Below are 12786 nucleotides of genomic sequence, written 5' to 3' on the forward strand. Positions count from 1 at the left end.
AAAACCGGGAATTTGTACGAAATGAAAAATGGTGATTTTGTTGTCCCAACTAAAAGGAATGTTTTAAAGATGCAATGGTCAAAATGGTTGAAAATTAAGTCTGAGAAAACTTTCCAACAAGAGGTGAAAATAAGGCTTTGGGAAAAGCTGTAATTTCTGGAATTTCTTTGAACTTGGAAAATGGTAGTTTGATTGTCCAAGGGAGGATGAGTGTGTGGATGGTGGAACGGTTCAAATTGGTTGAGATATGTGGGAATTGTGGCAGCACGGTGGTCCAGGGGTCAGTGCATGTGCCTCACAATACGAAGGTCTTGAGTTCAATCCCGGGCTCGGGATCTTTCTGTGTGGAGTTTGCATGTTCTCCCTGTGACTGTGTGGGTTCTCTCCGGGTACTCCGGCTTCCTCCCACCTCCAAAAACATGCACCAACACTAAATTGGTCCTAGTGTGTGAATGTGAGTGTGAATGTTGTCTATCTATCTGTGTTGGCCCTGCGATGAGGTGGCGACTTGTCCAGGGTGTACCCCGCCTTCCGCCCGAATGCAGCTGAGATAGGCTCCAGCACCTTAGTGACCCCCGAAAAGGGACAAAGCGGTAGAAAATGGATGGATGGATGGTTGTGGGAATTGTGCAAGTTCGAAAAATGGCCCATTCATTTTTAGTGAGAAAAATGACCCGGAAAACTGGGAATTCTGGGTAATCTGGGATATCTTTTTTTTAATTTTTTTGTGCCGCTCATGATCCCCGGTCGAGCCGAACGTTTTGATACTGGAACGGTTCCGATCAGATGAAAACTGTGGGCTGTGGCCTCCCGCAAACTTTTGCGGCGGAATAATAATAAGTAGACCGTTTTTTGGTGTAGAATCTTATATGTCAATTAAATCCATTAAATCAATGACAACTATACTATTTTGCAGCACAATTGTAGCACAAAACAATGGAACAAGTCTGGGGTGATTTCAACAAGGCGGTGGGGCTGGATGACATCACAAGTCAGAAAATGTATTTTAGAATAACTTAAAAACCATAACAACACAAACGAAAAATCATACAAACCCAAACCAGCATAAAAGTAGCACTAATGAATGGCAGTGTTATTCTATTATTGCAATGATAAGGAGGGCCAACGCCACACAGGTAGCATTATCGTCAGTGGATAATAATATTTGGAATAATACATCTATATTACAATTGTTATTGTTAGTTTATCTACAGGGGATTAACCCTCACCTGTCTTTAAAAATGAGTGATGCCTCTGTTTCGACCCTTAATCAATGTTACTTGAATGCATCACAAGTATATGCCATGAGATGCAAAGATATGTCATGTCTGTGTAATCATGTTTTGTTTTAAGTCATGTTTTGTTTAGTTTCTGGCTTTTCACTCCCTTGTCTTGTTTGCATGATTACCCATTAGTTTCACCTGTTCCACGTTTGGACTCATTGTGCACTCTTGTTTGTCACCATAGCAACCATTAGTTTTCACCTGTCACGTCACGCACCTGTTTCACGTTTTGAGTCACGCACCTGTTTTCGTTAATCATGTCTGTGTTATTTAAGCTTTTCATTTTCTGTTGTTCGTCCTGACGACATCCCCGCATTCTTACCCCTGTCACACTCTATGTACCTCTGCGCACTTCATGCCATGTGAAGTAAGTTTTGTTTCGATTCATGCCACAGTTAGTGTTTTGTTTAATTGTTCATAGTTTCTGCCAATGTGCAAGTTTTGTGTTTATAGTCTAGTTTTGTACCTCCGCCCCTGTGCGCGCTTTTTGTTTGATCCTTTCTTTGTAGTTATAGTGTTAAATAAATAATGTATTTACCTTCACGCCATGACCAGTCCAATTCACTTGCACCTCGGGAGAACAAACCAAGCCATAGTCCAAGTCATGACAGATGTCGTCAGCAAAAAAGTTCTCCCGCAAGATTGGACGAAGGAAGGTGGGAGCTCCTGCGCGCGATGGAGGAGAAAACGCTACGCTACTCCTCCGTGGAGCGCAGAGACCAGATGTGGGGGCCAAATGGAGAATTGGTGCCATTGAACTCCGTCTGGCCCCACGACGTTGGCACGTCGCCCCAGCCGCGGAAACGTCGCCCAAGACGGAGGACGTTTGGGAAGACTTCCGCGAGCAGTCAGGACACGTCACTCCCGCAAGCTCCTCCCCCTCCGGGCGGAAGCAGGCTGCTGTCAGCCCCGCTGCTCCAGGATGACGTCACGCCATCACCGGAGGATGACATCACAGAGCAAGATTTTTTTTTCCTCAAATCTCTTTTTTTTCAACCGCTCCCAACCAAAGACTCCATGTCCGTAACAAAACTTTATCAAGATAAGTTTTTAGAAATCAGGTCTAGTCAGTCACAGCCATCCCAATTTCATGCCCCGCCCCCCAAGACTCATGCCCCGCCCCCCAAGACTCAAGTCCAGCCCCCGTCACAATTTTTTTCTTTTTTTCCGCCCACACAACCCCAGGTGGGGGATAAAGAAAAACATTGTGGCCAAAATAAAGGGGAAGTTTCGGCCGCCCACCCCTAGAGGGAGTTCCAGACCGCAGGGAGCGTGTCTGGTATCCGCCCCTTGAGGGGGGGGCTAGGGCTGGGAATTGTTCAGGTGGGGTGGCTCTGCATCACCATGCCAAGCCACAGCCTCCAGCACGGCCGCCACCACCAATCTTCCGACCTGCCAAGCCACAGCCTCCAGCACGGCCACCACCACCGGTCTTTCACCATGCCAAGCTGCAACCCCCAGCTAGGCCACCTCCACCTGCACCAAGGCTAGCACCAGTAGCTGCACCACTGCTAGCGCCAAGGCTAGCACCAGAGCCAAGGCTAGCCCCTGTCGCAGCACCACGGCTAGCACCTGTCGCAGCACCACGGCTAGCACCAGCTCCATGCCAAGACCAAGACCCTCCACGCCAAGTCCAAGACCAAGACCCACCACGCCAAGTCCAAGACCAAGACCCTCCACGCCAAGACCCACCACGCCAAGCTCCGGTACCAGCTCCACGACGCCAAGTGCCGCCAGTCGCAGCTCTACGACGCCAAGTGCCGCCAGTCGCAGCTCCACGACGCCAAGTGCCGCCAGTCGCAGCTCCACGACGCCAAGTGCCGCCAGTCGCAGCTCCACGACGCCAAGTGCCGCCAGTCGCAGCTCCACGACGCCAAGTGCCGCCAGTCGCAGCTCCACGACGCCAAGTGCCGCCAGTCGCAGCCCCACGACGCCAAGTGCCGCCAGTCGCAGCTCCACGACGCCAAGTGCCGCCAGTCGCAGCTCCACGACGCCAAGTGCCGCCAGTCGCAGCTCCACGACGCCAAGTGCCGCCAGTCGCAGCTCCACGACGCCAAGTGCCGCCAGTCGCAGCTCCACGACGCCAAGTGCCGCCAGTCGCAGCTCCACGACGCCAAGTGCCGCCATGCCAAGACCAAGACCAAGATCCGCCATGCCAAGACCAAGACCAAGATCCGCCATGCCAAGACCAAGACCAAGATCCGCCATGCCAAGACCAAGACCAAGATCCGCCATGCCAAGACCAAGACCAAGACCCGCCATGCCAAGACCAAGACCCGCCATGCCAAGACCAAGACCCGCCATGCCAAGACCAAGACCCACGCCTAGGCCAAGACCAAGACGCGCCACGCCGAGCTTCGGCGCCTGACTCACCACGCCAAGCCACGCCTGCCACGATGACGACGCGCCTGCTTCCTCGTCGGCTACGGATATGGCCGCTACCTGGTCGCCCGCCACGCCAAGTGCGCCCACCTCCCAGTCGGCCACGAATGTGGCCATTCCCTGGGCGCCCGCCTCGCCTGCTGCAGCGGCGTTCCACTCGCCGCCGCCACCTAACTCTGCCCCGGTGGATACGGGGACACGTGGTCTGGCGACCCACCGCCATGTCCCCCTCCCGCCCTCCCATGACTCTTGTTAATTTTTTTATGGACATCTGGTATCTGTCCTTAAGGGAGGGGCTCTTTCATGTCTGTGTAATCATGTTTTGTTTAGTTTCTGGCTTTTCACTCCCTTGTCTTGTTTGCATGATTACCCATTAGTTTCACCTGTTCCACGTTTGGACTCATTGTGCACTCTTGTTTGTCACCATAGCAACCATTAGTTTTCACCTGTCACGTCACGCACCTGTTTCACGTTTTGAGTCACGCACCTGTTTTCGTTAATCATGTCTGTGTTATTTAAGCTTTTCATTTTCTGTTGTTCGTCCTGACGACATCCCCGCATTCTTACCCCTGTCACACTCTATGTACCTCTGCGCACTTCATGCCATGTCAAGTAAGTTTTGTTTCGATTCATGCCACAGTTAGTGTTTTGTTTAATTGTTCATAGTTTCTGCCAATGTGCAAGTTTCGTGTTTATAGTCTAGTTTTGTACCTCCGCCCCTGTGCGCGCCTTTTGTTTGATCCTTTCTTTGTAGTTATAGTGTTAAATAGATCATGTATTTACCTTCACGCCATGACCAGTCCAATTCACTTGCACCTCGGGAGAACAAACCAAGCCATAGTCCAAGTCATGACAAGATAGAACCTAAACATAACTTTGTCTGCCACAAATACATTTATCATGGTTAACTTTCTTCTATTACATCAATCTGGTTCCCTAATGAAAGAACAACAATGCATTCATCATGTTTTATGTCCTGTTTGGCTTTGAAAATAATTAAAATCATATGTCCCCAGATGGTTGAAATAGTGCTGACAAATTTGATACAAAGTAGCCAGAATTTTAATAATCATACAACCTGTCATTATAAACATGATTCATAAATATGTCAAGTTTCCCTTAACGTCATAGTTCAAGGTAGAGATTAGTTGAATCATGTCAGATTATCATCAGTGCATAGCAACAAGTGAGTTGAGTTCATGAAAAATATTTACAGCACATAACTATTATCAACTGTTCCCAAATAAAATACATTTCATTGTGTTTGTTTTTTCGTCAAGATATAGATAGATTATTTTGTGTTTTTGTTGTTGTTTTTTAATAATGTAAGCAGAGGGAATGAATAACATTATAGGTGTGTGCCAAAGAAAATGGAAACTAAATAAATACATACAGTGAGGTGTGTGGACCCCTAGAGGTAGTTGTAGGGTGTCTCCAGCTAAATGACAGATAGTTAATAGCAATGGACCCTTATCTCAGTTACGTTAACATTGATATTGTACATGTGGGACCATTGATATAAATGCTGTTAAATGGAGGTCTGTAGCTTAAAGCACGCCATACTGGGGGTCATATATATATATATATATATATATATATATATATGTTTGTCCCGATACCAATAATTTGGTACCGGTACCAAAATGTATAACGATACTTTTCCAAATAAAGGGAACTAAGAATAATGGTCAATTTTGGCTTTATTTTAACAGAAAATCTTACAATACAATAAACATATCCTGTTGCACGCAAAGAACAATTTTAGAATTGTTTTTCTTGTTGAATTGTTGAATTGTTTTTCTTGTTGCATTCAAAGAACAATTTACAATTTTCCATATTACATATAGTCTGCCATAATCACGGATTAGACTAGCAAGCTACTTTTGTCGTGTAGCTTGCTACAATTCTGTGGGGATAGCTTCCCCTGTAGTTTGCCTGCTCAGTGGCCTTGTGGTTAGAGTGTCAGCCCTGAGATCGGTAGATTGTGAGTTCAAAGACTATAGAAATGGGACCCATTACCTTCCCGCTTGGCACTCAGCATCAAGGGTTTGAATTGGGGGTTAAATCACTAAAATGATTCCCGGGCATGGCCATTGCTGCTGCTCACTGCTCCCCTCACCTCCCAGGGGTTGGAACAAGGGGATGGGTCAAATGCAGAGGATAATTTCACCACATCTAGTGTGTGTGTGACTGTAGCTCAGAAAACTACATTTTCCAAGTAGAATGCCCATCACTGGTTATTAATCTACTGGGGGTTAAGTTAAAGTTAAAGTACCAATGATTGTCACACACACACTAGGTGTGGTGAAATGTGTCCTCTGCATTTGACCCATCCCCTTGATCACCCCCTGGGAGGTGAGGGGAGCAGTGGGCAGCAGTGGGCAGCAGCGGTACCGCGCCCGGGAATCATTTTTGGTGATTTAACCCTCAATTCCAACCCTTGATGCTGAGTGCCGAGCAGGGAGGTAATGGGTCCCATTTTTTATAGTCTTTGGTATGACTCGGCCGGGGTTTGAACTTTCCCCTGTCTTTAAAAACTAGTGATGCTTCTGTTTCGAACATTAACCAAGGTTCCATGAATGCACCACAGTGATGTACTATGAGATGCAAAAGTGAAACTTACACATAACTTGGTCTGCCAAAAATAGATAATTTCACATTTCTTCTGTCATGTCATCCTGGTTCCTTAAAAAAATACAAGTAGTAGAAAAAGGTTCCCAAAATGTTTTTACATTCCTCAAAAAAACTTAGGTACTTTTATGGCTTTAAAGATAATCTAAATCAAATGCCCCCAGATGGTTAAAGCTCCTCCTATAGTCTTGAAATATAATTGGTTTTGAATCCTAAATCTATTTAGATTAGATTTTTTTGATTTAGATTTGTTGGTCCCCGTTGGGGAAATTAATTTTCACTGCCGTACATTTAAACAATAGACATTACACATCACAAAACAAAAAGACATCACACATGACCAACACATTTACAGGCTTGTCAGACAGGTTGGCCGGGCCTGCTGTTAAGGGCGGCTATAGCTGCAGGGATAAGGCTTTTCCTGAGGCGGGCCCTCCGGAATTTGATGGTACTGTACCTGCGCCCTGATGGTAGTGGAATTATGTATTGGTGTAATGGGTGACTGATATCCTGGACTATCGTGTTTGCCAGTCGAATGATGGACCTGTGGTTTAAATCTGAAATATTGGGTGTGGGTAGGCCGATGATTTTAGCTGCTATGTTTGTAATGCGTGTGAGTTTGGTCCGGTTGGTTACAGAAAGCATGGTGAAAAAACATGGAACAGTACATAAGGATGGGTTGAACAATGCTTTGGTAAAGTAATAACAGGAGATGAGGTGCAACGTACAGTCCTTTAAGTTTTCGGACCGCTGACGTTTTTTTTTTAAATGTCCGTGGTGTGCTGATCAAAGGTGAGGTTATTGTCTAAGGTTACGCCCAGGTATTTAAAAGTGTCAACTGTTTTAACTGTTTGTGTGTTTTTGATGATGGGGTGCTGAGATGAGGGGGGGTTGAACCATATTTCTTCTGTTTTATTTACATTGATTTCCAGATAACTGGCTGTTGACTGTTGGAGAGGAGTGCGAGAATGGCTGTGTCATCTGAGTATTTTAAGTATGCTGTGGTGTGTGAGATGCTACGGCATGTGTATTGTTTAGTATACTACTGCACACAAAAGTTCAAACATTTGTCAAGAATGCAATCATATTGTGTTGCCTGTGCAAATACACCACATGGTGGCGCTGTTATTGAACCGCATAAGTCGGATTGCATTGAAATTTCTCACACAGTTCCACAAAACGATGACTGTAACTTTAAGGTTTTTTGCCGAATCAACGCGGAATTTGGTAAACTCTCTTAGGGGACCGACAAGCACATGTGTGTTAATTTTGAGCAAGATTGGTCGCCATCAAGCAAAATGTTTTCGGACTTACCAACTAATTGACCATTTGTGATATGATTATAAAAATTTGATGATAGATTTAGCATTAGCATTTGCAACCCATAGAGGGCGCCACAGGTTTTTGACATGAGCGTAAAGTGCTGGGAAAGTTTACGCGGAGTTAAGTGGATTACCACAGCAGCTTTTACTTCTTATTGGTGGCTCCTCACCAAGCAGCTTTCCCATATGATGTTGTGCATGCGTGTCCACGGAGGAAGAGTGCGCGATAAAGGATGCACATCTGTAAAATCTCTAAATGCTCCATACGAGTACGCGTCTTAACATATCAGCTTCAAGTCTGGGAAAAACATTCCCCAGCAGCAGACGCGAGTCTGACGTTTTCCGGACTGTCGTTCCAGCCTCCACTGGCTGGCCCTTGCGGAGGAAGGAAGCGCTTCAGGTCGTTTCATCAGCTGTAAAACGAGGTCACGTGAGCGCTCGTGATTGCAGCAGAGTGAAAAGGTGCAGTAGTGTCAAGTGTGCGGAAAGAAAATAAAACATAACAAATAAATGAAATGTTCCGTGTCGTTCCTGCTGTAAGCTGACCTTCCTATTACCTTCCGGAAATATGATAGTCCTCACAGTGGAGACTCGACGCGAAGCCAACTCACAGATTTACTCTTTATGGCGCTCACAAGATGACACTTGCAATGTTTCATACGTCTAAAACTGTCCTCATTCTTTTTTCAGCTGACCTACTCAAAAGAACAAAACAAAGCTGGTTAGTTTCAGAGATTTTAACCCAAACAACGACAAAAAAACATTTATACTTAAAGGAGATCTGCAATTTTGGGGGGAATTTAGCAAATTTCACAAAAGTTTTTTGTTTTTTTTACATTCTAACATGTAAAAATGGTCTCGTTCTTGGTGGCTAGCAGTGCAGCTAATGGGAGCAATCAATTCTACCTCTAAATCACTTTAAAAGAATAATCTGCCTTTTATTTATTTATTTTTTATTTATTTAATTTGATTTTTTTTTTCCTTTTCTCTCTCCTTTCAGCCTCTAATGTCTGTCCCTGGCTTTGTATGGGTGTGTGTGTGTGTGTGTGTGTGTGTGTGTGTGTGAACGTGTTTGTTTTTGTCGTCTTACTTGTTGTATGTCTGTGCCATATGTCCCTTGTTCGTTTGACCTGAGTAGGTGGGTGGTTTGGGTTTCAAGGGAAGGGGTGGGAAGAATTTACTGACTTTAAAATTGTACTGTTTCGACGTTGCACTCTTTTCTGTCTATTTGAAAATGTCAATAAAAAGTGTTTTCGGACAGCGGAAAGTTTTTTACTGGCCCTCGACCTGTTCTGAAAATGTATTTAATTCATTATTATTTAAGGTATATTAGACTTGACCTACTCAGTGGCCTAGTGGTTAGAGTGCCCGCCCTGAGATCGGTAGGTTGTGAGTTCAAACCCCGGCCGAGTCATAGCAAAGACTATAAAAATGGGACCCATTACCTCCCTGCTTGGCACTCAGCATCAAGGGTTGGAATTGGGGGTTAAATCACCAAAAATGATTCCCGGGCGCGGCACCGCTGCTGCCCACTGCTCCCCTCACCTCCCAGGGGGTGAACAAGGTGATGGGTCAAATGCAGAGGACAAATTTCACCACACCTAGTGTGTGTGACAATCATTGGTACTTTAACTTTAACTTGACATAAATTACTACAGCATTTGCATTGTCACCTATAACACAAAAGCCAAGACAAATACAAACATCCAATTATCTATTATATATAATGATGTACATTATTTGGTTGTAGCATATTTAATGTGGAAAATGTATCAAAGCAGCCACTCCCATTCTTTCATTTTTCAGTATTTGGCCCTTGGGGGAAAAGGTTTGGATACTCTTGGTTTATATTCGTATACAATATTATTAATATTAATAATGGTAGTTATTAATGTAAAATCACCTTTAATCAAATAATTTGATATTGCAATATTCATTGAAATCAGTTTATAAAATTTACCAGTAAATATTTAGCATTAAAATGGTATGTGATAGATGAGGTTGATTGATAACTGATAAATAATAATAGTAGGGCTATTTTTAACAATAACCTCATCTATCTCTGATAGATGCCTGCTATAATATATGAGAAAGTGTACAGTAAAGTAGTCAATTGTAGGCATTCAATAGTTGTTTAAATGATATTAAAGAATGGACATAAACAATGGCATTGTGCAAGAAGCGTAAAAAAAAGTGTAAAGAAATTTAAATATTATTTTCCATTTTACAGTCCGCTAAACTTCTTACTCTAATTGATCGCAGCTTTTTCAAAGCACCGAGTTGAAAATGTGTTAGCACTTTTTTCAATTTGTTCACTGCCGTCCTCCTGCTGTGTCCAAGAATCCACACTAAACTTGTAAAAATAAAACATTTACAAAGCACCTTCTCAGCACTTAAATGACTTTTTGTCATCCATTCTTGTTTTTGTTTAGAAAGTGTGCGGAATAAGAGCCTGAAAGAAAGGAAGTTAGGGGAGCAGAAGTGGGTCCTGCAGGCATGCAGCTTGTGGAGGACCAGCAGGGATGCGATGCCATGAATGATGCATTCAAAGGAACACAACTAACTCATCCTGCATGAAGAAAATATGCAGACTTTTATTTTATTTAGTGGGAAAATATGAGAAAGACATCGCCGTGTAAAACTCCAACCTGTACCATCACATTTTAACCTTTAAAAACAAAGGTTAAGGTATATGTTTTCATCATTTTAAATAAGTGTCGGAAATCCTGCAATTGTTATTGTCAAAAATCTAGTCTTCATGCTAAGATGTGTACAATTAAAAGCACTTTTAGTAAGCCCTAATGGGAACACAACATTTTATGCATCTGTAGCTTTAATGCTAATGAGCTGTGATTGATCACGCAACAGTGTGGTCTCCAAAAAGCGTGCAATTGTGTATTGTATCCACTTTTAACATCTACACTATAAATCATCCAACGTGATAAATGCCATACAACACTATAATGTTTTACGATGTGTAGTGAAGCCTTCTTATTGCAGCGTAGGAAAAAGCACTTAGTGAAATACAATAAAGTTACATAAATATTATTGCTGTCTGACTATCAGATTTCAAAATCAGATTGATCACACTTTTGAATTTTGATTAATGGCGATTAATCACAGTAAACTAGTTGCTTGCATAATTTAACTTTAAAATAGACACGAATATTTTGACAAAAATGCAATGAAATGTTTTACTTGAATGCACGTCATTTAATTGCTAGAAAGTGATTAATTGCATGCGTAAATGCGCTAACTTTGACATCATAAATAGATATGAAAACCATGCACAATTGCATTTTACCAAGCAGATGCTAACATAAATAGTCTATAGCTTTAATGGTAATGATCTGTATGGATGTCATATATCAGGGGTTCTTAACCTTTTTGACCTCAGGGCCCAACTTTTCCACTGCATAAGGGCCTGCCTGGGGCCCACTCAAATATTAAAACTGAATTAGTAGTTTTACTCTTGATATTTTTCACACTGAATAAATATATCTAACCTACTTTTACAGTTTAGCAGGATAAACCTTGTCAAATGATATGAAACCATGTGTCAATAATAGGTTTAGGTCATACTGATTACAAAAATAAATATGAATCAAATACGTATACTGCAAAAGAAAAGACTCATAAAAACTGATTAAAAAATACAGTTACATCACAATTATGCAGTGCTGAAATAAATAAATTCTAACTAAATTAATAAAAAATTATAATATTATGTATATTTCTTAAATACACTGTCAAGAAAATCCAAGTTAAATGAAAATACTGCTTCCCCACTTAAGTCATAATTTTTGCGCTTAAGAAACTTCTCTCTGTCTTTAGCTCCAGACTTCTTCTGTTTGTTTTGATATTGTCGTTACTGTCACAAGTGTTGTAAAAGTGTACTGAGTACCTCTGCGACCCATATGGACCACAGCTGAGAAACAGATATTTTATTCCGGCCCTCTAGGGGGCAGTGTTGGGTTAGTTACTGAAAACCAGTAACTAGTTACAGTTACTAGTTACTTTATTTCAAAAGTAACTCAATTACTAACTCAGTTACTTACACCAAAAAATAATGCGTTACTGTGAAAAGTAACTATTTAGTTACTTATTTTTTTCTTATTTTTTTTTTAAAGCTCCCATTAATGCCCTTTTTGCCTTCATTTCAGTACTGTTATTGCACTGGAGAATAATACAATCTGTTGATCAACTTGACATACATTTTTATTTTCCTTTTAACATAATTAATGAAAAACAGTGCAACATAAAAAGGCATTCCTCCTTTCTTTAAACTTGGACCAATGACCATGAATAAAAAACAAGTTAAAGTGCAACATAAGAAGGCACATCATCTTCCTTGAAACATAAAGCCTGACATCTGGAGTGATGCTGCTGTCTTCCACACTTGGAGCCATGGATTGTAGAATACTTGTTTTCAGTGGCAGGATCATTGACACAGATGGTGAAGTTTCAGTGCTCAGTAGAGATGGAACACTTTTGAGGGGTTTAAGCACCTGGAGGACCTCACCTGCCACTCTCACATCATCATCAGACAGGGTGACATTTGTCTTCAGGGTGTTGTGGGTCAATGCAGAGTATATAGCTGCCTGCTGCTCCAACATATCATAAGTGGAGTTTCACCTCGTTGGGACATCATGTATGAGCAGGCAGCTTTAGCATTTCTTGCTTTGTCTTAAGCACATGAGCAGCTGTTGTGCTTGGGTGGAAGTAAGAAACCTTCCTGATCCTCCCAAAGAGGCGCTCCATCCTATTGACTGAGATTCCCTTCTGTGATGCCAAATTCACTACATGTGCAAAGCACCTATCTGTGGTCCCAGTCCTGCCTCATTCTCTGTAATTATTTGATTTTTGGCATTATCACGTGTGACTGGGATATCTTTATCTTCCAGTCCTCCACTGCTTGTGTCAGTACCTGCGCAAGGTGACTCTCGTAGAGGGGGCGTGTCTTCTCATCTCCCAGTCTGCTGTGATGAAGTGAGCGCTTATAGTTCCGCTGGACGTCCACCCGTCTGTCATGAGCGCAACAGATGATGCTCGGGATAGTTCATCCACAACTTTTTTCTTCTCCTGCTCATAAAGATCTGGCACAATCTTATTGCTGAAGTGGGTGCGCGACGGGATGTCGTAACGTGGTTCAAGCACGTTCAGCATGT

Source organism: Nerophis lumbriciformis, linkage group LG17, assembly GCF_033978685.3.
Source record: "Nerophis lumbriciformis linkage group LG17, RoL_Nlum_v2.1, whole genome shotgun sequence".
In the NCBI taxonomy this organism is placed as follows: Eukaryota; Metazoa; Chordata; class Actinopteri; order Syngnathiformes; family Syngnathidae; genus Nerophis; species Nerophis lumbriciformis.